General features: G+C 38.8%; 1 protein-coding gene across 12 annotated transcripts in view; it reads right to left on the reverse strand.

The window, feature by feature from the left end:
• The window catches only part of PEAK1 (pseudopodium enriched atypical kinase 1), a 288,824-nt gene that overhangs the window by 208,918 nt on the left and 52,468 nt on the right, over window positions 1-27,438 (reverse strand). For 6 of the 12 annotated variants that reach the window (XM_055319922.1, XM_055319933.1, XM_055319934.1 and 3 more), the window contains one exon: window positions 4,733-4,778. The exons of 1 other annotated variant lie outside the window; for it this stretch is intronic. The gene's annotated coding sequence lies outside the window, so the exon portion shown is untranslated. Of the gene's footprint in view, window positions 1-4,732; window positions 4,779-7,062; window positions 7,101-24,012; window positions 24,164-27,438 lie in introns of all 12 variants that reach the window. 5 more of the 12 variants (XM_055319926.1, XM_055319927.1, XM_055319932.1 and 2 more) reach the window with 4 other exon arrangements.

Below are 27,438 nucleotides of genomic sequence, written 5' to 3' on the forward strand. Positions count from 1 at the left end.
TAAATAAAATAAAGTAAAATGAGATATACAGCCAAATGCCATTTATGAAAATTACAAACTTGCACACAGAAAAAAACACTATGTGTTTTCCAAAGATACACAAATATCTACAGACCTATTAACTAGATTAGAGTGGGTGTTTATGGGAGGAAGCAAAATGAGTAGCAATAGGAAAAGAGTAAGTTAAAGACAACAAAATAACCAATCAAGAGATGGGTCTAGCACTCAGGATGCCAGCAGTGAGAAGCAGGATTCTATGCTCCTAAAGTGTGGCAAATGGGTAGCGGAATAAAGAAAATCCTAATAAACTCCAACAGGACAAGACAATTTAGTCATGAGAACTCTATTTAAAACAAACAAACAAACAAAAAAAACTGTTCTACATATACTAAGACAAAAATAATATCATTTATTTGTAAAGGAGCCAAAATATTTCACTTATTTGAAAGAAAACTTCAGTAAATATTGATTTTTAAAAATCAAGGAAGAATAATCACTGAGATTATAATCAACCTAAAGTAACTACATGACCAAATTTAGAATTTGATTATTTGTCAGAAATTAATAGATCTATAACACCCTGAGATTAATTCTGAGTATATCACCTGTAATATAAAGATCCTGAACATAAAATTCCAAACCAGAAGATACACGAAACTCTTGTAATGAGAATCTACACTAACTCATGTTACAAAACATTTGCCATGGACCAATTCCTGAATAAGATGGTATCTAAAACCATGGTATCACACAAAAAAATGAACCCTAGAAAATTTAGTAGGAAAAAAGTCATTTTTCAGTACCCCTCTATTATTGCAGCACCAATATGAATACAGTCTTAATAGAATAGGGGTAAAGAGACAAAATTTAGAACATATGGAAGAGGATGGATACAAGGAGAGAAACCAAATCAGCATTTCATGTAAGAGTTGAGTAGGAAGAGCAGGGATTTGAAGGTCACTTCTCGGGGATCCGTGGGTGGCTCAGCAGTTTGTGCCTCCCTTCAGCCCAGGCCCTGATCCTTGAGTCCCAGGATCGAGTCCCACATCGGGCTCCTTGTATGGAGACTGCTTCTCCCTCTGCCTGTGTCCCTGCCTCTGTGTGTGTGTGTGTGTGTGCGTGTGTGTGTCTCTCTCGTGAATAAATGAATAAAATTTTTTTTAAAAAAATGAAGGTCACTTATCTTGGCATATTAGTGTATTCTCGGCAAATTACAACTGAATATCCCAATGATACTTTACAACATAATAGATTTTTCAAGATGTCATTGAAAAATAATCTTGATTGGAAATGTCATTAGACAGCTTTCTGGAACATATAATAAATGATTTTGGTGTAAGAAGGAGATCATTATTTTTCAAATGTGTACAAACAGTAAAATTCAAGTTGTTTTTTTTTCTTTTGCTACAGAACTCAAATTATCCATCAGTTAAAAGTTATAAAATGGGCTATAATAATCAAATCAACAGTGACAGGTTAGCATGCACAATTAATACAGCAATGGGAGTACCTTCTCTAAAGATGGCAATCTTGTATGGTACAGATTTAATTTAGGCCACAGAAAATTCTGCAAAGAACTGACGGCTTCTGCTTTCACTGGATGAAACTGGCATAAATAATTAATTAGGTTCAATTCTTCCCCCTACAGAAATCAAGTCACTTTCCTCAAGCTAGGGGAGGAAACTATAGTTTCACCTCCACCCTGAATTACAAAGATCTTCTGATTTAACCTACAAATAGTGCTCTCTTCAGAAACTGGTGGCTACAGTAAAGAAAATCTACAATTTAAAAAGAGCCCTCAGAAAGAAATCTATAAAAGGTAGGCTCCCCAAATAGCAACACTGGAGAGAGATGAGATTAAGAGGGTTTCACAGGGGTCTCAACTTGATTTTAGATTTAATGTAGATTTACAGGGTAACATGTTAATATTTTATAAAGCCATTTGGTAAGTGGTGCAGTCAGTTAAGGACTGACTCTTAGTTTCTGCTCAGGGCATGACTTTAGGGTTGTGAGATGGAGCTGGGCGTGGGGTTCTGCGCAGAATATGCTTGAGCTTCTCTCTTCCTCTCCCTCTACCCCTCCCCCTGCACACACACACACTCTCTCTCTCTCTCTCAAATAAATGAATCTTTTTTTAAAAAAAAAAGTTTTTTAAAGTGGACAAAAGATTTGAATAAACACCTAACCAAAAAAGATATAAAGATAGAAAATAAACATATGAAGAAATGCTCAACATCAATGCCATTAGGGAATTATAAATTAGAACAAGAGGGGTACCTGGATTGCTCAGTAGGTTAAGCGTCCAACTCTTGGTTTTGACTCAGGTCATGAGCTCAGGTTGTGATCTCGTGGTCATGAAATCAAGCCCTGAGGCCAGCTCCACATTGAGCATGGAAGCCTACTTGCGATTCTCTCTCTCCCTCTCCCTCTGCCCTCCATCCCCCACTCACGTGCACACTCTGTCTTAAAAAAAATTAGAAGACATCACACACACACACACACACACACACAAAACAAGACACTATATACACCTTTTAGAATGGCTAAAATTCAAAACATCGACAACCCCAAATGCTGACAAGGATTTGGGGCAATAGGAACTCTCCTTCATTATCAGTGGGAATGCAAAATGGTAAGTTACTTTGCAAAATCAGTTTGGCAGTTTCGTACAAAAGTAAACTTAGCCTTACTATATGATCCAACAATGCACTCTGATTTGAGAACAAATGCCCATACAAAAATCTGCATACAAATATTTATAGCAATTTTATTCATAATTGTCAAAACTCAGAAACAATCAAGATACCCTTCAATTGCTAAATGGATAAATTGTGATAAATCCACACAATGGAATATTATTCAGCAATAAAAGTAAATGATCAAGCCACAAAAAGACATGGCGAAACCTTAAAAGCATATTGCTAAGTGAAAGAAGTCAGTCTGAAAAGACTACATAGTATATGATTCCAACTGTATGGCAGTCTGAAAAAGACAAAACTACAGAGACAGTAAAAGATGAGTGGAGTTTAGGAGCAAGAGGCGGAGGGATAAAGAAGTGGAACATGGGATTTACTGAGCAGTGAAACTATTCTGTGTGACACTGTAATAACAGATCCATGACATTACAGATTTGTCAAAACCCATGAAACTGTACAACATAAAGAATGAACTCTAATGCAAACTATTAACTTTTTAAATAATGTATTAATATTGGTTCATTAATTATAACAAATGTATATCACTATTCTGTTTCAATCCTAAATGAGTGTACTGCAATGTTCAATTCCAGCACAAACCAACCACAAGTACAGAGGGCATTATTCCAACCAAGACTGCACTTCTTTCCGATGCCACCTGTACTTCAGGAATCCTCAGGCCACCAGCATTTCTAATCATCTGACCATAAATTCAGGAATTCCTATGATCCTCAGTTTGATAATTTGCTAGGTCAAGTCACAGAACTCAGGAAAGTATTATACATATAATTAGAGTTTTATTATAGAGGATACACAGAGGACAAGGTGGAAGGGGGAGGTCCCCAAATGAAAAACTTCCATGCCCTCTCTCCATGAGTCAGTGTGTGTCATCCTCCCAGTACATCAATATATTCACCAATCAAGATGGTCCGCTTTGGTGTCCAGAGTTCTTATTGAGATTTCGTTAAGTAGGCATGACTGATTAAATCACTGGCTGACCACATGACTGGACTCCTGCTCCAAACCTTAATTACCCACCCTCCTGTGAAGTCAGACTGGCCTGAAGTCCCAACCCTCTAATCATGTGGTCACTGTTTCTGGTGACAAGACTCCATCCTATAGCTATCTAGAAATCCACCAGAAGTCACCACACTAACATAACAAAGGCACATCTCATTCATTCAAAACCTATATTAATACCTTCATAGAAGCAGCCTCTTATTTTTTAACAAAATATTAAAGTAGAATTCAATGACACAAACTCTTTTAGCTTCATGAAAGGCTAGAGATTACAAAGGAATGAAAGGAATGGAGTACTGATCAGAAGGCAACTTTTAAGGGGAGCACATTCCACAACTAGCTTAGATTGTAAATCACATCAAATAAACTTTATCAAACGATGTAACACTGAGCATGTCAATATAAACCCAGAACTGGCATAATGTTCATATAAAAACCACTTATATGCATTTTTAAAATGGATATACTGGTTATGGCACATAGCAATGGTTAACACTATCACTGTCAAATGCAACCCAGACTGAATGAATTAAACAGGTGGTGAGTGAAATGGAAAAGAAATCAAGGTGCATTCTTCCTAAAACCTACCCCCTCCCGTAGTGTTAACTGAAGGAGCAAGGACTCAAAATCTATGTCACAAACCAAAGCTCTGAGGGTCAAAAGTATTTTATAGAATTGTCATTTTCCTCACCAACACCAATAAATACCCTTTTGGCATAATAAAATCATTTCAACAGAACTAAAAGTGCTACAGTTTCAATGTCAAATCTTGTGAAGATAAGTGTTGCTGCTGTGCCTCAGAATTCAAACTGCTGCAGCAGGTCATTAGTCTGTTCTATTCTTTTGACACATTTTAACTCATTTCATAAACCCCGAATTTGTTCCTCTTTTATAATCCTTGAAAAAAATATTTATGGGCAGGCAATTTCATTTTGCTAGGCTGACAGAGACAGTTCCCTTGGGAAGGGGCCAACGCAAGCAGGACTGAAGCAGCTGTTAGGAACCAATTCTCGTACCTGTTAATTGCATTTGTGACCATGCTGCACCAGCTCCCGCACGCACCTGGTAAGCAGGAGATAAATTGAAACAGTCACGCCTCAAGATTTTGAAAACTAGAAGGCTCTTTCGCTCTTCCTCTGAAGAATTCAACTAGGTGAACAAAACACTGAAGGAAGACAAAACTGTCAAAAGTACATAATAAGCACACATTGCAAAAACATTAATTGGACCTTCCTGACTACCAAAAAAAAAAAAAAAAAGGAATTTTAGAAAAAGCACGTATTCATTTGGTCATTCTACAAACATTTACTGGAATTCCTACTGTGGCAGACATGTTGTTAAGTTCTAGCAATATAGTAGTGAGCAAAACAGAATGTCCCTCCCTATCCCGGTCAGAGAGAAGATAAAGGAGAAATAACTCACTCAATCATTAGGTGTGAAGAAGAAAATAAAATATGGCCACGTAATAAAGAGTGTTGTAGGAGCAACTTACAGTGAGTTGTCCAGGTAAACCTCTTTGAAGAAGGGACACGTAAAGCTGAGACTTCAGTGTCAAAGAGGATGCAGCCAAGCAAGTCTGAGGAAGACCATTCCCTACAGAGGGACAAGTAGTAGAAGAACCCTGCAGCTGGAATGAACCTGGTGTCCAGAACAGAAAAGAAGGCCAAGGTGGCTGGTGTTTTGTGAACAGGGTCAAGAATGGCAGCCAATAGGTCCCCTCAAAGTGCCCACGGCCATTTCAAAGCCATCAGTTGGCAAGAAAAGAATAAAAATTATGATCAGTGAGCTTACTCATGGGACCTCATTTTTGGATTAGTAATGACCACTAAGAAACTTTCAACAGAAAAAAGAGAAACATGAGTTCAAGAAATGTCCCAAGAGCAGAGGTTTCTGAGTCCTGGCTGAACCACCGCTGTAGTGTCCTAAGTAAGATGAATGTCTAGGACTGGCATACCTGGACAAGCGGCTATCTGAGGCTTATTAAGGAAATGTTAAAATGCAGAACTCATAAATGAACTTTAGACAGAAATTAGTATTTCTGAATGTGCTTGTCCTAATCTCTGCCTGACCTACTCATTTCAGATAGTCCAAGGATTTCTTTTTCAAACTTTATTTTTATTTATTTATGATAGTCACAGAGAGAGAAAGAGAGAGAGGCAGAGACACAGGCAGAGGGAGAAGCAGGCTCCATGCACCGGGAGCCCGATGTGGGATTCGATCCCGGGTCTCCAGGATCGCGCCCTGGGCCAAAGGCAGGCACCAAACCGCTGCGCCACCCAGGGACCCCTCTTTTTCAAACTTTAAATGTAAAATATAGATACCATAAAAATAATACCCTCCTAGAATAGAAATTTTTAGCAATTTCAGAAAATTTGGCCACACGTAACCATCTTACTGGAATCGCAAAATAAACTAGGATTTTTAAAAACAGAAAATTTATTAAGTATTTAGATCACCTGTTTTCCTTTTCTAGCAAGCACAAAGCAAGTCTTTTGGGTTTAAAGGTATAACATTAAATGATGCTGTATTTTAAGAATAAAATCTACCTATAAAAACAGAGCTACAGGCAGCCTGGGTGGCTCAGCAGTTTAGCGCCGCCTTCGGCCCAGGGCATGACCCCGGGGTCCTGGGATCGAGTCCCACGTCAGGCTCCCTGCATGGAGCCTGCTTCTCCCTCTGCCTGTGTCTCTGCCTTTCTCTCTGTGTCTCTCATGCATAAATAAATAAATAATCTTAAAAAAAAAAGAGAGAAAACAGAGCTAATTCATCTATTTGAAGGGCAAACTATATTCGGGCATTGAGATATTCCCAGGTATATTGTGTATGTTGTATAATGCTAACCAGATTTTTTTGTAATGGTACTATAATGTTAAAATTCACAAACTATGCTTATTGCTATTAAACAGATAGCAATTTTTTTCCCTGCATTTTTTTCCCCACAAAAGCACTTTTGGTAAGCCTCTAACTATTCACTTAAAAAAAAAAAAAAGAACAGGAAAACAATAGAGATCAAAATCTTGCTTTAGATGAGGTATGTGGCGATGTGCCTTCACATAAGCTGCATGCTTAATTTTTAATAAAAAAGAACATTAGCATCAGAAACTAGAATACCACCGCTATCACTTCCTAAACCTTAGTCTTCCTCATCAGTAAAATGAGGCTACTACCATTCACTCTCACAAGATTAATAGAGATTAAATGAAATATAACAGGTGAAGATTAATGCATTCCAGTCTTATTACTGGTAATCGTTGTAGGGGGGATAGAGGCAAATATATGTTTAAAAAAAGAGAGAAAAATAATCATAAATTACAGGTTATAAGAGCTAAACACATGTAAATAATACCTCTGGAGTTGAATATACAGGTCAAATTCTTGTTTCACCTATAAAAAAACAAAAGCTCACAGAACATGACAAAAAGCAAGGCAGAGAAGGGGCTAAAAACTCCTAAATGTGATGTATATTGACAAAGCACTTTCATATATTGAAGATCCAACTAATCTTCACCATAAAAAACTTAATTTGACTGCTGAGAAAGCAAAGCAAAGACAGCCAGCTAGTAGTTAGTGATGGAACCACAAGCAAAACCTAGGACACAGAATACTGCTTCACTTAAAATAGAGATTGAAAAATCTTTCTCACTCATAACTTGACTTATACAAAAAAGTATGCCAATCATATTTTTAAATTCAGATAATAATTATTTTTAAAGTCATACTATAAAGACATAAATGTTTCCATTCTGTATTTAATAGAATCAATCAGCTTCTAAACGTTAAAATGACAAGTCTTTTGATATATTCCCAAATTAAAACCTCTGATACTTGCTTAATATAAAGTAGCAAGGATTATTTTTATTGTTTATTCACAGATTATTTAAACAGAACAGCTGGGTTAGTGAGTTGCTGAATATTTTATCATACTCAATTAAGAAGTCCATTGTTTCTATCATCGACGACCCTAATACACACAGCTTTAAAAACTGCTTCATCAATCCTTTATTTTCTTTCAAGTAGAATTTTCAAGTTAACCCTTAGGTCAATCAGTTCTTTTTTTTTTTTCCAAGATTTTATTTATTTATTCATGATAGTCACACACACACACACACAGAGAGAGAGAGAGAGAGAGAGAGAGAGAGAGAGAGAGAGAGAGAGGCAGAGACACAGGCAGAGGGAGAAGCAGGCTCCATGCTGGGAGCCCAACGTGGAATTCGATCCTGGGTCTCCAGGATCGCGCCCTGGGCCAAAGGCAGGTGCCAAACCGCTGCGCCACCCAGGGATCCCAGTCAATCAGTTCTTATACTTAAGTCAAAATGATTCATTTTCATGAAGTAATTATGTTACAAATACTCCATTATTATTCAGCTAACGGGACAGATAGGCTGGGAAACTCATTAAAAGAAAAGGATTCATGGGGAGATGATCCAATTGAACAATATTATAAGAACAGTCATATTTACATAACATGTTTCTGGATGTCACTGAGAAAATACGTATCTGCTTTAAAAAGGATCAAGTTTTGCAGGAGGATTTCTAGGTTTAACAAGAGAATATGACACAGCAAAGTCAGAGCTCAACCACCACAATGGTTTTCAGGTCATTTGTACAAATACAAGGAGAGTATTTTCCCTATGCTAAAGAGGCCTTTGTAAAAAGTCACTTTCAAAGATATGAAAATGCAGGTCCACATGCATAAATGTAATTTCTGAGTCTTCAAAATAATAATTGGCAACACTGTTGTTGGGCAGGTGAGAGTAGAAGAGAACCATTAAATCCATACACAAATGAATTGCAGCCACTCACATTACTTTCATATGAATGAGAGAAGAATAAATATATAATTTGGGTGGAAATCAAGCACTCTTGAAATAGTCATGGCCAGAGAACGCCATCTAATTAACTGCTTAGCTCAGTTCATAAGACTTCATTTGGGCTCAGCAAGGACTGTCACTGAATAGAGTAGAGGGCACAGCCTAAGTGCACCAAGCTGTCTGGTGAACTGAGACAACTGCACACACCTCCAAGTAGGCTGCTTGTCTGTTTTCTGAGCATTTTTAAAACTGCATTTGATAATAATGTAATTATGAACCCTTTAGAGAATCAAAATAAGAGAGTGCGTTAGAAATTCAACTGGAGGGGGATCCCTGGGTGGCGCAGCGGTTTGGCGCCTGTCTTTGGCCCAGGGCGCGATCCTGGAGACCCGGGATCGAATCCCACATCGGGCTCCCAGTGCATGGAGCCTGCTTCTCCCTCTGCCTGTGTCTCTGCCTCTCTCTCTCTCTGTGACTATCATAAATAAATAAAAAATTAAAAAAGTAACTGGATGGAGGGGTGCCTGAGTGGCTCAGTGGTTAAGCGTCTACCTTCAGCTCAGGTGATCCTAGGGTCCTAGGCTTGAGACCCCCACACCATCAAGTCCAGCAGGGAGTCTGCATCTCCTTCTATCCCTCCCACTCCTCATCCTCCCTCTTTCAAATAAATAAATAAAATCTTTAAAAAAAAAAAAAAGAAAAAGAAATTCAACTGGAAAAAAAAACCCAGCTTGTGACAAAGCACCCTGCTTGATTTCTTACAGCTTCCTCAGCCACAACTCTAAAAGAGCTATATAATTCATTCAGAATGAACAGGGTGAGGCATTTTATAAGTTAATAAAGACAGATCTAAAGATAATTTTTAATTGGTTATTACATAGCATAATCAATTATTGGAATAGTTCCTTTCTCAATCACCCTGGACATGTAAGAGTATATAAACACATTCTTCTATTTAGAGCAATTCACACTTAAAGCACTTTACCAATTACAATATAGAGGGGCACGTGGGTGGCTCAGTTCGTTGAGCATCAGCCTCCTGATTTTGGCTCAGGTTTCATGATTTCAGGGTACAGAGATTCAGTTCTGTGCTTAGCAGGGAGTATGCTTAAGATTCCCTCTCTTCTCATCTCCCTCCCCCTGCTCACTAGCACATGTACGTTCTCTCTCTCAAATAATAAAATATTTAGAAAAAATATTCATTCAACACACATTAATTAAGCACTTAATGTGTGCCAGGTACTTTTAGTGGAAATACCTGGAAACATCATGCTGAATTGTATCAGCCTTGCTTTTGGAGGCAGAGGATATGGCTTACAGATATGCAAATACTATATGATAAACAAATGCTAAAACAGAAATGTGTACAAATCATAATGGAAATATAGAAAGGGAAAGCACTTGGTGCGCCTGGGTGGCTCAGCTGGTTAAGCATCTGCCTTTGGCTCAGGTCATGATCTCCAGGTACTGGGATCAAGGCCCACATTGGACTCCCTGCTCAGCAGGGAATCTGTTTCTCTCTCTCTCTCCCTCTGCCCCTCCCCACTGTTCGTTGTCTCTCTTTCTCTCTCAAATAAATAAAATCTTTATAAAGAAAAAAAAGAAAGGGAAAGGACTTAAGTCTTCCTAAGGAAGTGAAAAAAGGCTTGTCACACTACCTAATTTTTTCACTGAGTGTTATAAGGAGTTTGGTATATATATTAGAGGTTGTTCACATGGAAAGGGGAGCATGAAAGACTGACAGCCTGTGCAAAGTCATATAGGTAGAAAAGAGTACTTGTTCCACATGGCAACAACATAGCCCCAAAATAAGCAAAGATGAAAAAATAAGCAATGACCAGAATGGGGAGCAAAAGATCTTCAGTAAGGCAATTTAGGAAGTTTGGACTTTATCCCAATGAAAATGTGAAGCACTGAAAAGGTTCAGGCAAGGGAGTGCCTGGATGGCTCAGTCAGTTAAGCAACCAACTCCTGGTTTTGGCTCAGGTCATGATCTCAGGGTCATGAGATCAGCTCTTCACTCAGCACAGAGTCTGCTTGTACCTCTCCCTCTGTTCCTCCCTGCACCCACCTCGCCTCACCTGGCTCTCTCTCTCTTTCTCAAATAAAATTAATTAATTTTTAAAGAAGTTTCAGGAGCACCTGGGTGGCTCACTGGTTGAGCATCTGCCCATGGCTCAGGGCGTGATGCCAGGGTCCTAGGATTGAGTCCTGCATCAGGCTCCCTCCGCAGGACTCCCCCTGCCTATGTCTCTGCCTCTCTGTGTCTCTCATGAATAAATAAAATCTTTAAAATAAAAATAGGGGATCCCTGGGTGGCTTAGCGGTTTAACACCTGCCTTTGGCCCAGGGCGTGATCCTGGGGTCCTGGGATCGAGTCCCACGTTGGGCTCCTGGCATGGAACCTGCTTCTCCCTCTGTCTGTGTCTCTGCCTCTCTCTCTCTCTCTCTGTGTCTCTATGAATAAATAAATAAATAATCTTAAAAAAAAAAAAAGAACTGACCCTTAGCCCATGAAATCTGATGCTATCTTCGGGTAGATGGTGTCAGAATTGAGTTGAATTCTCAGAAATCCTACTGTGTCTTGAGAATTGCTTGGTGTTGTGTGTGTGGGGAACCCCTGCCCCCAACACTGAAATTGAATCTGGGAACCATAAAAGGTTATACATACAACAAAACGAAGGAATAAAATTAGAGGCAATCAAGGTTGGTAGTTCTATTAAAAGATTATTAAGGGGCACCTGGCTGGCTCAGTTGGAGAAGTATGTGACTCTTGATCTCGGGGTTGTGAGTGCAAGCCCCACATTCGGTGTAGAGATAAATAAAAACTTTTAAAAAAAGGATTATTAAAATCACTACTACTCTTACATGAAGGCAACGGATTTAGCCCTTATGAGGCCACACCATTCTTTATGTAATGGGCAATGCAAAGAGCCAAGAGGAAGTGCCTTGCTGGGCCTCACCCACAGAGACCACTTTTCACCTTCCTGGAACTCCAGGATGCTTAGCTCAAATGGCTGACTCTATTTCCAGGACAGGACTTCAAGCATATGTGTGCACCCCTAAGGAGTAGCTATTTAGAGAAGACAGGGGCTGTGGAGAGAGCCTTTATTTTACCACAATAAAAAAGACCTATACATATGTATATCTGTAATATTATATATGAAATGTATATTACATATAACATATACTTCAAAATATTTTAGCTGTGGTAAGATGTATATCTAATGATATACAAGTACATATATTTACATATTAGTATATAAGTACTACTACTAATATATAGAATATTATGAATTCATAATTTTATAACATACTCATGTATAAATGATTAGTTGTGCCTAAAACCTAAGGTTTTCTTATGATACATAGTACCAACCTCAAGTTTTAAAACTTTTATTGATTCAAGAGGATTTGAAGTAATTTTTTAACAGAAAAAAAATATTTCTCCTAGAAGATAGACATACTAAATTCAAGATCAACTTATTAGAAAAATCGAAGCAATATGAAGATAGATATGCCAACCAGGTGTTGAAAACAGCTTTATTTTTAAAAAATCATTTAGTAAAAGGATCAATGTGTGGCCAAAGGCAGGTATTTGTTATACACAAACGAGCCACCGTATTGCAGAGCCCTGCTCCTTAGTGCCCAGAGATACATTATCCTCACAATAAATAAAGACTCGGGGAGCAAAACACTGTAGCAAGCATCTGTTGGCTAATGACAGAGAAAACCATGGACCCTTCGAGGCCAATTTCCAACCAGCTGTAAGCATGGAAGCAGCACACGCAAGCATTGCTCTTCAATATCACCCCCAAATAACCACGAGAAAGCAGCTCTTGGGCACCCCTGTTTGAGTTACTTTGTGGCAAAAGCAATACAGGTACTAATCACATTGCTAAACAAGATATTTAGAGAAAGTTAACTGTAAATAAGCAGAAGTCAAATAAATAACTGCATTTTATTCTCATTCCACTTTTCTATCAATATCTAAGGTCAGTAGAATGACTGGTCTAAGGAAGGCACTAAACAAAACTGTAAACTAGGCGAGGTTTGTCTTCTTACATTATCAGTTACTTTTTCCTGTCCCTGTTTCATTATCTTCTTTCCTCCCCATGCTATCCCCGATATTCACATCCCTCCCCCCAAAGTGCTGCTCTAATGTTCTCTGGGGCCTGCCAGGGCCTCCCTCCCCCAGTGTTCAAATGTATCACATCCATATATATTTCTCAGAGTGTCACGTGACCTGGTAACAGCCCACAAACACCCATAACTCCTTTAACTTGTTCCTCCTGTCCAAGACTCAGGCTGTTATTCAACCTCAAGACCACACCCTCTTCCTGCCTTCTCAGAAACCTTTTACACAGTCTTTATCTTTACCATATATTCAACTTTCTCTCTTCACCAGTGTCTTTCTCTCATCACATAAACATATTTAAGACTTTACTCAAAAAGCAATAAAACCCTTAGTAATTAAAAGGTAAATAACTGCTAGTATGTAGAACTTACCCTATGGTGTCTTCCCCCTTAGTCTCTGCCCTCTCCTCACTACATTCTCTCCCCAGTGAATGTGGTCACAGTAGTGACTTCTGCTCACACTGTTACATTAATCCGAGGGCTCTTCATCTAGAGGCTGTAGGGTCTGTGGCTAGAATCAGGAGACCTATGAACTTGGATGGGAAAATAAATTATTCCTTTATTTCCTCCAACTTCTAAAATTACTAATACTTACTATATTTATAAAATTTCTATAGACCTGCCACTACATATTGCTGTGTATCATATTAAATGAACACATAATACTTTATTACAACTAGTTTGGTAATAATACTTTAATTTAGGGGCGCCTGGGTAGCTCAGTTGGTTAAGCATCTGCCTTCAGCTCACGTCATGACCCCAGAGCCCTGGGATAGAGCCCCACGTTAGGCCAATAGTGAAACTTTGATTCTTCCTTGCCAATTTGGATGCCTTGTATTTCACTTCCTTTCCTGACTGCTATGGCTGTGACCTCCAGTAGTATGTTAAATAACAGTGGTGAGGGTGCACATCCCTGCCTTGTTCCTGACCATAGAGGAAAAGCTCTCAGGTTTTTTTTTTTTTTTTCCAATTGAGGATGATATTAGCTGTGGATTTTTCATATATGTCCTTTATTATGTTGCGGTATGTTGAGGTGTTTTCTCTAAACCTCCTTGTTGAGGGTTTTTATAAATGGATGTTGTATTTTGTCAAATGCTTTTTCCACATATAATGAAAAGATCTTATGGTTCTTATCCTTTCTTTTATTAATATGGTGTATCTGGGCACCTGGGTGCCCAGTCAGTGAAGCATCTGCCTTTGGCTCAGGTCATGATCCTAGGATCCTGGGATCAGGCCCTCAGGCACTGGGGTCCCTGCTCAGCGGTGAGTCTATTTCTCCCTCTGCCTCTGCCTCCCCAGCCTCATGTTCTCTCTCGCTGTCTCTCAAATTAAAAAAAAAAAAAAAACTCGAATAGAATTGGTTTCCCTTGTGGGACGCCCGGGGGCTCTGCAGTTGAGTATCTGCCTTCGGCTCAGGGCGTGATCCTGGAGACCTGGGATGGAGTCCCACGTCGGGCTCCCTGCGTGGAGCCTGCTTCTCCCTCTGCCTCTGTCTCTGCCTCTCTGTGTGTCTTTCATAAATAAATAAAATTTAAAAAAAATAAAATTGGTTTCCCTTGTAATTGTATGTATTTTATTTTATCAATCTGCAGCAGGGACACCTAGGTTGCTCAGTGGTTAGCGTCTGCCTTCAGCTCAGGGCATGGTCCCAGAGTCCCAGGATCGAGTCCCGCATCAGGTTCCTTGCATGGAGCCTGCTTCTCCCTCTGCCTGTGTCTCTCATGAATAAATAAATAAAATATTTTTAAAAAAAATCTGCGGCAGACTGTTTTTTCCAAATATGCCGCAAAAATATCTCCCATCCACATGCTCTTCTATGTGTAAATTTGTGGCTCACCCACAAAGATGTGGAGTCTGACTCCCTTCCTAAATCCAAACTGACATTTAACTTGCGTGAAACTGGGAACCCTGGGTGGCACAGCGGTTTGGCGCCTGCCTTTGGCCCAGGGCACGATCCTGGAGACCCGGGATCGAGTCCCATGTCGGGCTCCCAGTGTATGGAGCCTGCTTCTCCCTCTGCCTATGTCTCTGCCTCTCTTTATCTCTCTCTGTGTGACTATCATAAAAAAAAAAAAATTAACTTGCGTGAAACCAAGAGAGTATGGTGAAGTGACAATGAGTGGCTTCCAAGGCTTGATTAGGAAAAGCAATGCAGGTTCTGAGGCTAGGTTTGGGGTGGTGTGTTAAACAGCGACAGTTTCCAGAACAAAATCTGGCACCTGGAACTGAAGTGCTGACATGATAAAAACACAGGACATGTGACATCAGCTGTGGGACTGGGTGAGAAACACAAACAGGAAGGGCCACAAGGATCTCCGAGCAGAAGCCTGAGGAGCACTGAGAGGCTATTTTACAAAGGCCGGAAAGGAGTAAAACATTATCAGAAGCTGGAGAAAGAAGACTGTTATGATGAAGGGGCAGAAAATTTAGCAAAACTGTTCCTTGTGGTAAGCAAAAAAAAAAAAAAAAAAAAAACAGAAAACGCTGGTAATGAACTGTTTACTCCTGGCTAAGGTAATTTCCAAGCAGATGTCCAAGGTATCAATCAGTTTCTTTTATATATAATAGAAGGTGAAGTTAGAGAGATGAGCTAAAGAAGAAAGTCTTCTGTTTTCAAGCAGAATTTAGAGGAAATATAAAGAAACCAGCAATTGCTGGATTCAAAAATAAAGCTATTTTTCATCCACAATCTCTCCCAGTAGAGAGTGCTGAAAACAAACAAGATCTGGGGGCAAGATCAAATACAGGGTGCTAAAAGGGAAATCTGGTCTCTAGACAGAGAGGAAGCCAAGGGTGCTGCTGTAACATCCTTTGTTCCCACTCAGTGTCTCCCTCTCAATCTCATTCCCAGAGTCTTTCTCTGTATTTGTCTGCTAAAACTAGATGTGCTCAGGGGTTCTGTCCTCAATCCTGAGCAATTTCTTCTTCAATTACTCCCAAAAAACTATTAACCTCAAAAACTCTCTGAAGTCTCTCCTCTCCAAGAACTGCACACAGATCTGCACATCTCCACTTGAATAACTCAGAAAACCCTCGAACTCAATATTTCAAGAATAGATCTATCTCCCACCCCACAAGTTCTATTTTATTTATCTCTTTGTTGGTTTGCGAGAGAGGGTGGGGAGAGGGGCAGAGGGAGAAGGAATCCCAAGGAGGCTCTATGCTCACTGAGGAGCCCGACACAGGGCTCGATCTCACAATCCCAAGATGGTGACCTGAGCCAAAATGGAGAGTCAGACACTCCATCGGCTAAGCCACTCAAGCAGCCCACAAGTTCTTGCTATACTCAAACATGCACTGGAAATAAGCACACTGCCCATTTAATTGCCCAATTTAGGAATCATCCCTGATTTCTTTCTCCCCTCAACCAATATCTAGTCAGTCCTCAAGTTCTATAGACTCTACGTGCCCGTACACACTACTCTAACCCTGTCAAAATACAGGACCCATGGTGGATATGAGTACATACTTTTCTATCTAGAATGCAATTCCTGTTGTAAATCCTAACTGCTTTGCTATGTGTTAATTTAACAACATGGAACACCTACTCTTTGGCAAATCTGGCAGGACCTATGCCAGGGCTAGGCAAACAAAACTGAGAGAAACTGGGGGGATTCCATTTTAGAAAGGTTCCATGTCTGCTGTTTCTTGGCTAGGCCCCTTTAACTCATGCTCTAGATCTCATGTTGCATCTGAGTAAACCAAAGAAGCTATGATTCCATCAAAAGGGTGAAGCAAGAAAGTTAGCCATTCTCAAATTCTTTCCTAGGCCCCTCTACTCCTGACAACGTCTAAGAAAAAGATCACAAGCCTGTTCCAGGACAATGGTTTCAAAGCTCAGTTGACCCTGGTACCAATACCCCCTACTTTTGCTAATTTATGGAATTATTAATTTATGGAATAATATTTACTGCTCACCTGACACTCACCTTTGATCAGATCCTACCCTGGATTCCTGAACAAACACGTACCCTGGACCCCTTTCCTTTCCAGTATAAACTCCTAATCCCAAACAGTGGGGAGACTCACTTATCCTCCTCTGAGTCTCCCAGACACTCCATCTGCTGGACTCTATCACTTAGAAAACTCTGCTCTCACTTCCTCCTAGCTCGTGATTGATTTCTACCTGCGCAAAGCTAAGGGCCTTCCTGGCTGTCCTATGAGGCCCCTCTGGGACCTCCGACCCAGCCTTCCTCTGTCAAAACTAAGTGAGAAACAGATCCTGCCTCTTCTCTGGAATCCCAGGGAAAGAAGAAAAATAAGTACAACATTGGGGTTTATCATGGAAGGTAGCATTGTTAAAGCCCACAGATTCTTTTGTGGGGGTAGAGATAGAGCAGACAGTCAAGCAAAACGACAGAATAAATACAATACATTCTCTTGGAGGAGGAAGTTTCCTTGATGTAAGTGACTTAAAAGATTTTAACATCAGCATACTCATTATAAGCAGAATACAAAATTTACATGAAAGATGCAATACAATACTCACAAAATCATGGGTCGTTCTGAGCGAGAAGAACTGTCTGAAATTAGAATTTAAAGTAATATTACTGGGACGCCTGGGTGGCTCAGGGGTTGAGCATCTTCAGCCCAGGGCGTGATCCTGGGGTTCCGGGATCGAGTTCCGCATCAGGCTCCGAAGTATGGAGCCTGCCTCTCCCTCTGCCTGTGTCTCCGCCTCTCTCTCTCTGTTTCTCTCATAAATAAATAAAATCTTTACAAAATAAAAATAAAAAAATAAAGTAATATTACTAAGCAGGAGAGCCACTTTGAGCCAGAGAACATCTTGGAAGTAAGGCACACCGCCTAAAGGACCTTTTGGGTCCACCTATTCAAAAAGGCAAGCGGGGCTGGGTGAACAATCAGTGAAACGCCAATGGATGAGCAAAAGATTCTGTGGGACTCTGCTACAGCCAGCCTCACCTCTACTGGCCTCTGCGGAAGGCTTCAGGCGCAGCAGGGAAGAAGTCCTGCAGATGACTGAAGAATCTTGAACAAACTCTTTGTCAGATTAAAGTCACCTGTAACTATGTAAAGGAAGCCTAAGAAACCTAAGAAAAATTTTATGCCGGCTCCAATTCCTGCCAAGATGCTGAATGAGCAACACTACTGACCGTGTTTCGGGAGATCAGCCCATGGGTAAGTTACACAGAAAAAGCGAGAAACACCTAGGGGGACAAGGACCCCTTTCGATCTGGTATGTGTGGAATGGTGGCCTTGGCCTGCGGCAAGAGGCAGTTCCCCAAGGCTGTGGGATTAACAAAACAGAAGAATAATTACTGAGTCCTAGTTTTTGCTTTTCTTATGCCCCAGCACCTAGGTGCACTCAACCTGGCCCTATATGTGTGTTATTCAGACCTCAGGTCCTCAGAATATAGGAGCTTAGAAAAACAGTAGAATACACACTAGCCTTCCCTGGCTGCTGCTCCCCACCACCTTCTCCTCTAACATAAGCCCTTAGGTGAGTAATCACAGCAGTGCCTCCTCCTAAAGGCAACCACCTCCTCAAAAGAAACAGGTAAAGAAGTGACCTGAGGTTATAATGTACAGGGTGAGGAGTGACAGACTCAAGTTCCCAGTACCTGAGACTCTCCAACTCCTGCCCCTGACATCATGGGGCTGAACCTCATCCTCCCCACATAAGCAGTGTTTGACAAAGAAAAGTAACAAGTACCACGCAGTAAATGTGAAACAAAATGTTTTAGTCCATTCCATCTTAACAAAATACCATAAACTGGGTGGATTAAACAACAGCAGTATTTTCTCACAGTTCTAGAGGCTAGAAGTCTGTGATGAGGGTGCCAGCACAGTCTGGTTCTGGTGAGAGTTCTCTTTCTGCTTACAGGTGGCCACCTTCTGGCTATGTCCTTACAGAGGGAGGAGAAAGAGACAGCAAGTTCTCTAATATCCCTTTTTATCAATGCACTGTTCCCACTGGACCAGGGCCCCACCTTCACAACTTCATCTAACACTATAATTACCTCCCAAAGGCCCCATCCCAAATACCAGCACACTGGGGTTTCAACATAGTCTAGGGAGACACAAACATTCAGTCCATCACATCTATGTTCTTAAAAAAAAGATGCAATTTGATCCTAACATCATACCATATGAAAAATCAACACGATGGATTTTTTTTAATTTTTATTTATTTATGATAGGCACACAGTGAGAGAGAGAGAGAGAGAGAGGCAGAGACGCAGGCAGAGGGAGAAGCAGGCTCCATGCACCAGGAGCCCGACGCGGGATTCGATCCCGGGTCTCCAGGATCGCGCCCTGGGCCAAAGGCAGGCGCCAAACTGCTGCGCCACCCAGGGATCCCAACACCAGATGGATTAAGTACTTAAATGTCAAAAATAACTTTTAAATACTTAGTGGAAAAGATGAGTATCTTCTAACCTTAGCATAAGGAAAGATTTCTTAAACAAGATGAGAAATTTGACTGTACTAAAAGTAAGAACCATTGTTCAAAATATACCTTAAAGAAATGAAAATATAAGTTATAAACTAGGAGAAAGTATTTACAATACACCCAACTTATAATGCATTATTATCAAGAACATATAAAGCAGTAACACACACACTCAAAACATGGCCAGAAAAATGGACAACAGAGACTGATGAGGCATTTAACATCAGAATATATGCATATAACATCAGAGTATATGCATATAATCAATAAATGTATGAACAAAGTTCAGTATCACAGGAGATCATGGAAATTCAAAGCAAAACTCTTTGTCAGTAAAAAGCTTTGAAAACAGATCAAAAAAGAAAAAACTGCCTATAGTTCTCTCTAGCTCATACATTACCGTTACCTTTCATTGCCTTTGAGCAATTTTTCAATTTAAAAATTGTAGAAAATTGATAATAATGTGAACTATTCTTGAGCACAAAAGAGCAAATTAGTTGTGTCCAGTAAATTACAAGTGATAATTGCCCAACAGATAGATCAGTTTTTGCATCTATTTGAAAATTTCATTTCAGCGTTCCTTTACTGCATACAAATGAGTGAGTCTTCAAGTCTACCTCTGAACTGACTTTAACATCTTAGCAGTTTCCTCATTAACTAGTGAGCTAATAAACATTTGACAAGTGTTAGTTTTATATCTGTGTGAGTCATAATTATAACACCCTTTTAAAAATTCTTTAAAAAATTCTTTTAACACCACAATTAGAATCCAATATCATTTAATTTAGGATTAAAAGAAGAAAAAAGAAACCTTTCAGCAAGTGAAGAATAGAAGGAGCTACTCAACCTGAGGATAACAACTTCATGGTGAAAGCCTGAAAACTTTCCTCCTAAACTCAGTAACAAGCCAAGTACCTCTGCTCTCACCACTTCTATTCAATATTGTACTAGGGGTCCTAGTCAGTAAAATGAGGCAAAAAAAAAAAAAAAAAAGAAATACAGGTTGATAGGATGAAAACTGTCTTTACATATACACATAACAAAGCCTAGAAAATCAAAACTGATAAAACAAAAAACCCACACAAAGCTACTAGATCTAAAAAAGGCCAATATACAAAATTCAGTTGTATTTTTACATTCTAGTAATGAACAATGGAAATGAAATATGTTTTTTTAAACATCATAATAGGGGGATCCCTGGGTGGCGCAGCGGTTTGGCGCCTGCCTTTGGCCCGGGGCGCGATCCTGGAGATCCGGGATCGAATCCCACGTCGGGCTCCCGGTGCATGGAGCCTGCTTCTCCCTCTGCCTGTGTCTCTGCCTCTCTCTCTCACTGTGTGCCTATCATAAATAAATTAAAAAAAAATTTAAACATCATAATAGGGGACACCTCAGTGGCTCAGCGGTTGAGCCCCTGCCTTCAGCTCAGGGCATGATCCTGGAGTCCCGGGATCAAGTCCCACATCGGGATCCCCTCGAGACTGCTTCTCCCTCTGCCTGTGTGTGTGTCTGTCTGTTTGTCTCTCTCTCTCTCTCTGCGTCTCTCGTGAATAAATAAATAAATACATCTTTAAAAAAATAAAAATAAAAAATAAGTAAAAAAAAAAAATCTCTATGGAGAAGTCGATTCTAAACTGTGTATGAATACACAATGGACCAGAAGAGTCAAAATAAATCTTTAAGAAGAACACAATTTCACTTCAAAACTTACTATTAAACTACTGTAATTGATATAGTATCAGCAAAGAGAAAAAAATGTCAATAAAACAGAAGACAGAGCTCAGTAATAGACATACGCATTTTTGCCAACTGATTTTTGACAGTCATCAAAGTAATTAATGAGAAAAAGAAACTCTTTTCAACAGTGGTGCTGGGAAAACTGGGTAAACTTGCAAAAGAATAAAGCTGGACCCTTACATACATAACAACATGTATAAAACTTAATTCGAAATGGATCATGGGACACCTGGGTGGCTCGGTGGTTGAGCATCTGCCTTTAGCTCAGAACATGATCCTGGAGTTCCAGGATCGAGTCCCGAATCAGGCTCCTGCATGGAGCCTGTTTCTCCTCCCTCTACCTGTGTCTCTGCCTCTGTCTCTCTCATGAATAAATAAATAAAATCTTTATAAAAAAATCATATATCTAAAGGTAAGATCTAAAACAATGAAACTCTTAGAAGAAAAGATAGGACAGAAGCTCCATGACATTGGGTTTGGCAGTGATTTCTTGGATACGATACCAAAGGCACAGGTAACAAATGTAAAAACAAACTGGACCTCATGAAAATTTTTTAATCTTGCACATGAAAAGACACTATCCATAGAGTTAAAAAGACAGCCACAACATAGGAGGAAATAGCTGCAAATCATGTATCTGATAAAGGACTAATATCCAGAAAAAAAGAACTCCTAAAACTCAACAATAGCAACAATCCAATTCAAAAACGGGCAAAGGATTTGAATAGACATTTCTCCGAGAAGATATATGAATACCAGTAAGCACATAAAAAGATGCTCAACATCACTGATCACTAGGGAAATGCAAGTCAAAACTACAATGAGATATTACTTTATATCCAGTCAGATCGCTGCTATTAAAACAAACAAAAGATAGAAAACAAGTGCTGATGATGATGTGGAGAAACTGGAACTATGCACTGTTGGAGGAATTTAAATGGTACCGTTGCTGTTTAAAATTACATGGCAGTCCCTCAAAAATTAAAAACAAAATTACCATATGATCCAGTAACTTCACTTCTGAATATATACCCAAAAGAATTGAAAGCAGGGTCGCAAAGTGCTATTTGTACTCCCTGCTCACAGGAGCATTTTTCACAAAAGTTAAAACATGGAAGCGACCAAGTATTGGCTTATCCATGCATGAACAATGTGGTATATACCTACACTGGAATATCATTCAGCCTCATAAAGGAAGAATATTGTGTCATATACTACAACATGGATGAACCTTGAGGACATGATGCTAAATGAAAAGGCCAGTTATAAAAGACAAATACTGCATGATTCCACTCACATGAGATACTTAGAGAAGTGAAAATCATAAAGACAGAAAGTAATTCTGGTAATTGCCAGGGACTGGGGGAAAGAAAAATGGAGATTTGTTGTTTACTGCATATAGAGTTTGTTTTACAAGATGAAAAAAGAGTTATGGGGATGGAAGATGATGATAAATGCACAACATTCTTAAACTTAATGCCACCAAACTGTATACTTAAAAATGGCTAAGATGATACATCTGTTATTTTTTACAATGTTTTTAAAAGACATTTAAAAAGAGAGAAAAAAAAGAGAATGGGAGGAAAGAAGTTGGTGAGGTGAGTACAGATGAATTTCTTAAAAAAAAAAAAGACATTTCAGAAAAGTGGTTTGCTCTGGTGAGAGGTCACAATGTCAAGGAAGGAGTCTTAGGGAACTTAAAAAGTAATAAAAATGCTTTACATGGATTACATAGGTAAATGTATTTGTCAAAACTCATTAAACTGTATAAGATCTATGCATTTTATTGTAAAATCAAAAATTATAGCTCAATTTTTAGTTTTTAAGATCACAAATAGTATTTTATATTGTTTAACTAGCAAAATTTAAAAGTCTGAAAACCCTATTAAAGAGACTGTAAAACAGGATCTCTTATTAAATGGTGATAGTGATTTATTTCTTTTTAAAATTTTTTTAAATTTTTTTTTTTTGCTTTTTTTTTTTAGTGATTTATTTCCAATCACTCTGTAAATCAATTTTGTATTATCTCTTTAAATTTATTATTTATTACCCTATCACTCAGCAATTCCATTCACAGGTATATGCACCGGAGAATCTCATGCACATGTATAAGAGTCACATACAGGAATGTTTTTTGCAGCAGTGTACAAAATAGCAAACACCTAAAAACAAGATACTTATCACTCAATCCCAGAAATAGCTGAGCATGATAACTAAGGATATCACTTTGGAATATTCAAGATATCTTTATATTTTGAAAACATCTCAGTTTTGGTATACATACACATATTATCAGCTTGTTCAATGTGTGTATGTACAGGATAAATCCAAAATTAAGGCACAGAATTAAGGTATTATAACGATTTTCTACTTTTTAAAGGTAGAATTTATTCATTATGTTATGGGCATAAACAATGGAATTCATTGAAAGGCAGGTTACATAATTTATACAATATTCATATACAAAATATCCTGCAGCTGTAAACATGAAGTAGATATAAGTATATGGAGAGATCTCCAAGTTACAGAAGCACAATGAAAAAGCAGGAAGTCAAACAGTAAGTATTCATGGATTAAAATAAATTCCATATATATTTATACGCATATTTGCAAAGTCAATTTGAAAGTAAATGAACTAGAAATGGTACTTCCTTCTGAAAATAGGGACGGGATCTGAAGTGAAGGGAAGACTTACTTTGCACTGTAAATCCTTTTGTACCATCTGGATTATTTCTGACCATATATCTGTTTTGGCAATTTACATGGAGACAGAGAAGAAAGAGGCCTTCAAACAACATTTATGTTTCTGGTAAGCAACCTCTCCCCTGCCTCACATCAAATATTAAACATTCATAATTCCCCTCAAACTCCACATCTCACCCCTGTTGCCTATTTGCAGAACATCACTAACCACAGTATCTCTAAGCCAACAATTTTGTTTTCTACTCCAGGGAAAAAGGGGAGCTCCCTATATTTCCTAATTTACACCCATATATTTACCTCTGACTACATCCATGGGTAGCTCCTTCCCTCAGAATGAAGAGGCCACTCAAGGAAAATCCTGTGTCCTTATACAAATCTCCTGTGTCTACAGGAAACACTGTTCCTTCTCTTAGTCCTCTCTCCATTTCTTGTTCTTTCTCTTACCACCTCTGTATATTTGCATACTCAAGTACCTCCCCTTTAAAAAAAAAAATACCTTTACGTTGCCTTCTATGTAGCATCCTAAACTCATTCTTCCCCTTCGCAGTTCAACTCTCACAAGAGTGGTGACAGTCTCTACTTGAGAGTCTCTTCATCTCCCATTCACTGTTCAATTTATCCCAATCTTGCTTCAGTCTCCACTGCTACTAAAAAAAAAAAAAAAAAAAAAAAAAAAAAAAAAAAAAACCACTCTTGATGAAATCACTAAAAGATGAAACCCATAGTCATTCTGTGAACCTTATTTTACTTTCTCTCTCTGCAGTATCTGACACTGCTGACTGCTTCCACTCTTTTGAAACTAATCCCTTGGCTTCTGTGACACATCTCTTTCCTGTCTCTCCACTATGCACTGGAGATTCAAAGACAAATATGACAAAGTCCTTGACTTCAAGAAGCACAGATTCTAAAATGAGAGGACTATATGCAAACAATCACAACACAGTACTATGATAGTGACAGGTACAAAGGGCTATGGTAGGTTTGTACTGGGGAAAGAGAGCGAGCATGCATTTTTAGAAGGAGAAAACCAGAATGGACAAAGGCACATGGATAAATCAACATAGTTTGTACAGGGAATTTAATGGATAATGGTTGAGTACACAAGTTTTGAAACCAAGCAATCTGACTCTACCACTTACCAGCAAAAGGAAGATAAAATAACAGTCTCTATCTCACAGGACTGTAATGAAAATTAAATACTATCCAAAGCACTGAGCATAGGGCCTGGCATACACTGAAAAGTCTCAATAAACTGTTAACTCCTTCATGACAAAAACAATCAACAAACTAGGAATAAAAGGAAACTTCCTCAACCTGATAAAGGACAGTTACAAAACCCCACAGGCAATATCACACCTAACACTGAAAACTGAGAGTTTTCCCTCTAAGAACAGGAACAAGACAAGGATGTCCACTCTCATCTCTTCTATTTAATATTGTGCTGAAGGTTTTAGCCAGGGCTTATGTAAGAAAAGACATAAAAGGCATCCCGATTGGAAAGGAAGAAATAAAACTATCACTATTCGTAGATATAATTTTATATAAAAAAATTACCAGTAATAATTAACAACTATCAAAACTACTGGTTCAACTAATAGTTCAGTGAGGTTGCATAATATAAAAATCAATTGTATTTCCATACACTAGTAATGAACAATCCAAAAATGAAAGAAAATAATTTCATCTACAGTAGTATCCAAAAAAATTAAAGGCTTAGGAACAAATTTAGCAAAAGTGGGAGACATACACTAAAAAATATAAAACATCATTGAAAGAAATTAAAGAACACCTAAATGGAAAGACTTCCATGTTCATAGACTGGAGAATATATTATTATAAAATCTCCAACCTGATTTACAGATTCATAATACAGATTCAACACAATCTCCATCAAAATCCCAGCTGGATTGTTTTTGTAGAAATTGACAAGCTGATCCTAAAATTCATATAGAAATGCAAGGGACCCAGAAGAGCCAAAACAATCTTGAATAGGAAGCACAAAGCTGGAGAACTCACACTTCATGATTTCAAAACTTACTGGCATAAAGAGTGATGAATAAACCACTGGAATAGAATTGAAAGTCCAGAAACAAAACCTTAGATTTACAGTCAACTATATTCTTCAAGGGTGCCAAGATAATCCAATGGTCTGTGACAACTGGATATCTGAATGCAAAAGCATGAAGTTGAACCTCTACCTCAAACCATATACAAACATTAACTCAATAGAGGGGTGCCTGGGTGGCTCAGCTGATTAAAGCAACTGACTCTTGATTTTGACTCAGGTTATGATATCAGGGTCATGAGATCAAGCCCTATGTCAGATGCTACAATGGGTATGGAGCCTGCTTGGGATTCTCTCTCTCCCCTCTCCCTAACCCCTCTTAAAAAATTAACTCAAAATGGATCACAGACCTAATTTTAAGAACTCATATTTAGAAGAAATAGGAGTAAATCATCATGAAGTTGGATCTGGCAATGATTTCTTGGATATAACACCCAAAGCAGGGGCACCTGGGTGGCTCAGTGGTTGAACATCTGTCTTTGGCTCGGGTCATGATCCTGGAGATCAAGTCCCATATCAGGCTCCCCGCAGGGACCCTGCTTCTTCCTCTACCTATGTCTCTGCCTGTGTCTCTCATGAATGAATGAGTGAATGAATGAATGAATGAATGAATAAATAAATAAATAAATAAATAAATAAATAAATAAATAAAATCTTTAAAAAAAAAACCCAAAGTACAAACAACAAGAAACAAGATAAAAACATTTATGCTTCAAAAAACAATTATCAAGAAAGTAAAAAGACAATTCAAGAGAATGGGAGAAAATATTTATAAATCATGTATTTCATAAATGACGTGTATCCAGAATATATAAAAACTCTTACAATAAAAGGATAAATATAAGATTTTTAAAATTTTTTACTTATTTAGTTGAGAGAGAGAGAGAGATGACGAGTAGAGGGGAAAGGAAGAAGCAGGCTCCCTGGTGATCCAGAAGCCCAACATGGGGCTTGTTCCCAGGACCTTGGGATCATGACCTGAGCCAAAGGCAGACATTTAACCAACTGAGCCACCCAGGCACCCCAATAATCTAATTTTTAAATGTGCAAACGATTTGAATAGACATTTCTCCAAAAAAGATATATAAATGGCCAATAAGCACATGAAAAGATATTCAGCATCATTACTCATTAGGGATACAGAAATCAAAACCATAATGAGATACAACTTCCCAACCACTAGAATTGCTATAACTTAAAAAAAAAAAAAGAAAGAAAAAAAAGATAGTAACAAATGTAGGTGAGGACATGCAGACCTAGAACCCCAACACATTGCTGGTGGGAATATAAAATGATACGGTCTCTCTGGAAAACCATTTGGCAGTTCCTCAAATTGTTAAACATGGAGTTACCAAATGACCCAGCAAATTACACTTTTATTTTTACATCCAAAAGACATGAAACCATATGCACATAAAAGCTTATATGCAAAAGTTCATAGCAAAAAGCTGAGAATAGCCAAAATGTGGGGGGGGGGAGGGTGTCAAATGCAGAAATCACCCAAGTGTCCACCAACTGATGAATGGATAAGTAAAATATGGTATATACATATTGAAGGGTCTGGCTCTTGACCAAAAACTTAAAAACTCTGTGTTTAATTTTCCAGCCTCACTATAAGCAATTACCTGGCAAGCCTCACATGGGAAAGCTGCCCTACCCACATGAGACTGGGTACACAGCCAGCGCACTGCAGTCTCTGAAGAGAGCTGTAGTCAGGAACTCAGGCTCCCCTGGCTGACTTTTCTCAAGCATAACTATATTCCTAGCCCAGGCTCCAGACTTCATTCAGAACTCTCTTTACCTGGGGCCTTCAGCTGAGGCCTTTGCTCATACCCCTCTGCTGAGGCCTTCTCATAG

The sequence above is a fragment of the Nyctereutes procyonoides genome, unplaced genomic scaffold (assembly GCF_905146905.1).
Source record: "Nyctereutes procyonoides isolate TBG_1078 unplaced genomic scaffold, NYPRO_anot_genome, whole genome shotgun sequence".
Lineage (NCBI taxonomy): Eukaryota > Metazoa > Chordata > Mammalia > Carnivora > Canidae > Nyctereutes > Nyctereutes procyonoides.